The 3,915-nt window shown below is 41.2% G+C and overlaps 1 pseudogene; it reads right to left on the minus strand.

The window, feature by feature from the left end:
* Positions 1–1,556: 1,556 nt before the first annotated feature.
* On the minus strand, positions 1,557–3,367 carry LOC137758827 (serine/threonine-protein kinase PAK 1 pseudogene; annotated as a pseudogene).
* Between the last annotated feature and the right edge of the window lie 548 nt (positions 3,368–3,915).

Below are 3,915 nucleotides of genomic sequence, written 5' to 3' on the forward strand. Positions count from 1 at the left end.
AAATTGGGAGTGAGCCTTTATTTCATATTCTGGTGAATAGTTTCAGCCCATTGTCATTGATAAAAGATGTGCACATTGTAGTACTGGAAGTGATCCCATTGACTCATCAGGAGAAATATACCTACCAGAGCTGTACTCATTTGGATATTAAAATACTTGAGGAGGAAGAGCACATTTTAGGAACTAGTGGAAGAAATAAATGACAAATAGCAGAACCATTTACGGATGGTGATCATTTTTTTTTCTCACTGCAGCTAAGAAGAAATGATCAACAGTTTTATGAACAATGGTTGGAAGAATATAAGTCAGGAGCTTTTCTCAACTCAGGATACTCAAAGAAGATAGAATCAAAATTGTCTCTGCAATGCCCAGAATATTAATTCCATATAATTATCTGTTTGCAGTTAGCACTCCCCATTCTGTAAATGCATCTCTATGCTAAGAGAGTATGACTACATTTGGCTACTTTAATTTTCAAATTGAATCATCACAGACTATTTAGTTGATTCAATTCAAGCAACAAGTATATTTTGAGGATTAATCTCAAGCCCAGCACTTTTTGAATACATCAGATATATAAAAGAAAGAAAAGTTTCTTCCCATAGTAGATCAAGAATTCATTGGTGAGATGAGAAATTCACAAAGAAAACAACTAGAAAATAATACAAAAGAGTATATAATTAAGAGCTAAGCCACTTAATGTGAACCACACAATAAATTTTATTTAAATTGAACAAGTCCCAGCATGATTCATGGCAAGGATAGAACATACATTGGTTTGTGAAGTGTGGATAGAATCAGGTATCAGAACGGAGGGTAGAGGTATTTTAGACAGGGAACATGGAAAGTAAAGGCAGAGAAGAGAGAGCCAGCCTGGTGGGTACAACACCGTAGTAAAAACAGCTTAGAGAAGAGCTTTTCTAAAGCATTGCATTAGTGCTGTTTGAAATCATATTAGTTATGCAACTTCTGTCCCCCAAGGAACCCCATTCCCAAAGATCATGACTTGCTTTTAATGACCAGTGTTATGTAGTCTTGGCTTTAGGTTACAAGCATCTGAAGGGTTCAAGCAATACTGCCTTACTTGCTGTAGAACCATGCCTAAATCCAGTGAGATGAACAGTGACTTACTTTTTCAATATGCTTAATAAGGTCTAGGTTCCCAGACAGTAAAAACAATTCTCCAAACTTTTGTAATATGGGTTGAAATGTACCCAATACTACTTAGATGTACAGCAGATTATACATTTCTTTATTTCAAATAATCTCATCTTGTCCTTGAGTTCCCCACTGCCACTGATAATTGAAGAAAAACTTAGTCTCTAGATAAAATTAGAAAACCATAATTCAAAAAGGCACATGCGCGCCAATGTTCATTGCAGCACTATTTACAACAGCCAGGTTATGGAAGCAACCTAAATGCCCATCAACAGAAGAACGGATAAAGAAGATGTGGTACATATACCTCATCTTCTTTTTTTTTTTTCTCTTTTTTTTCCAAAATGAGCATTTATTTCACAGAAGCCTTGGCACAAAGAGGCTGGGGGGATGTGGTTTTAGTGATTGTTCTTGGTTGCCTCCTTTGCTGCAGCAATCAGTGGAGTGAGGCTGGAGAGGGGCTTGGCAATCTTCAGGAACTGATGCTGCAGCGTCTCTTTAGCTGAACCTCTCTTCTCCACATCCATTTCAAGACAGCGGTTCAGAAAGTCTCGGAAGATAGCTGACAGCTTCTCTGGGTTCTGAAGCTCCGGGGTCCCATTGGTGGCAATGAGGTACAAGGCTCTCAGAGGACTTTCATTGAGGTATGGGAGCTCCTCTTCAATCATTTCGATGGCCATGATGCCCAGGGACCAATGTCAACCTTAGGCCCATAGGCCTTCCACGTCACAACCTCTGGTGCCATCCAGTACGGTGTTCCCACCATGGTGCTCCGTTTGCTCTGCTCTGGGGTGATCTGGCCACAGAATCCAAAATCAGTTAGCTTGACAGAGCCATCCATTCCCAACAGGATGTTGTCACTCTTGATGTCTCTATGAATAACTTGGTTCGAAGGCAGAAACTCCAAAGCCTGCAGGCACTCACGGCACACAGCTGCAATCTGGCCTTCATCCATGCAGGGTTCTGTTACCACGGCTGTCAAGGGACAATAGAATATTACTCGGCCATAAAAAGGAACGAAATTGGGTCATTTGTAGAGATGTGGATGGACCTAGAGAGGGTCATACAGAGTGAAGTAAGTCAGAAAGAGAAAAACAAATATCGTATATTAACGCATATATGTGGAATCTAGAAAAATGGTACAGATGAACTGGTTTGCAGGGCAGAAATAGAGACACAGATGGAGAGAACAAACGTATGGACACCAAGGGGGGAAACAGGGGGTGGGGGGAGGGGGGGTTGGGATGAATTGGGAGACTGGGATTGACATACATACACTAATATGTATAAAATAGATAACTAATAAGAGCCTGCTGTACACTTCACTGTACAGTAGAAACATCATTGTAAAACAACTATACCCCAATTAAAAAAAGAAAAAGAGACCCCAGAGAGCTCCCTGCTCCTTTCACCATGTGAGGACACAGCAAAGAGATGGCCATTTATGAACCAGGCAGTGGGCTCGCACCAGGCACTGGATTTGTCAGGGCCTTAATCTTGGACTTCTCATCCTCTAGAACTGTGAGAAATAAAATTCTCTTGTTTATAAAAAAAAAAAAAAAAAATTAACTGTTACCTCCAGTTAAAAGTCTCTTAATCAATCCATAATTTTAACTTCCTATCAAAGACATTTCTTACAGCCAGAGGGGTCTCCTCTCCCCCCTCTTCCTTGCCAAGATTGTTGCTGAGTAGAGAAGGAAGTTTCTATGGATTAATGATGGCGGGAAGAAGGGCCTTTAGTCTACCTCCTATGCTCTTGATCTGTGCCATCCAATACAATAGTCACTAGCCATGGGTGGCTACTGAGCACTGGAAATGTGGATGGGCCACATGGAGCTGTGCGGTAAATGTAAAATACGTACTGGCTTTCCAAGGTGTAGTACCCAAAAGCATATATATAAACTATCTCCTTAATATTTTATATTGATTTCAAGTTAAAATGAAAATATTTTGGCTTATATTGGGTTAAATAAATATGTTAACTATTCAAATTAATTTCACCTATTTTTAACTTTTTTAACGTGGCCGCTCAAAAACTGTAAATTGTATGTGTAGCTTGCATTATAGTTCCATTGGACTGGGCCGCTCTGGGTCTTCTCCTACCTCCAGTGTAGTGCGGCGACTCTGTGTCCTCAGTCGTCAGCCCTGGCATCTGCTGAGGACTGTCTCGTCCTGCACGGTAACTACTAATGATGGTTACTGGGCCCATCGCGGGGACAATCCTCCAGGTGTAAGTCCTTCACCAGCTACAGCTTTCTTTTCCCAGCCCAAGCCACTTAGATCTTTCAGTCTGTGATATTGTGATTTATAATAAGAAATACGTATTTGTTCTTTGTCCCATTTCTGGCACAGAGCTCCTAAAACCCTTGGAATTTCCTCTGACGAAAGCAGATACAGGTGTGTCTTGTTAGGTTAATGAGGTGACTTTGGGAAAGCACTGAAGGGTGGGGCTGGTTGCCCGGGAACCAACCTTGTGAGTAGAGGGTTGGAATTCTCAGTCCCACCCCGCTGACCTTCCCCTAGAGGCTGGAATTTGAATCAATCACCAATGACTAATGATTGAATCAATCATGCCTGTGTAATGAAGCATCCACTAAAGTCCCAAAGGACAGGGTTTAAAAACCTTCTGGGTTGGTGAACAGGTGGAGATTTGGAAAGCGTAGTGGGCTCAGAGAGGGCATGGGCTCTCCGAGCCATTTCCCCATAACTTTCCCTATGCATTTCTTCCATCTGGTTATTCTTAAATTACATCATTTT

Source organism: Eschrichtius robustus, chromosome 2 (assembly GCF_028021215.1).
Source record: "Eschrichtius robustus isolate mEscRob2 chromosome 2, mEscRob2.pri, whole genome shotgun sequence".
Lineage (NCBI taxonomy): Eukaryota > Metazoa > Chordata > Mammalia > Artiodactyla > Eschrichtiidae > Eschrichtius > Eschrichtius robustus.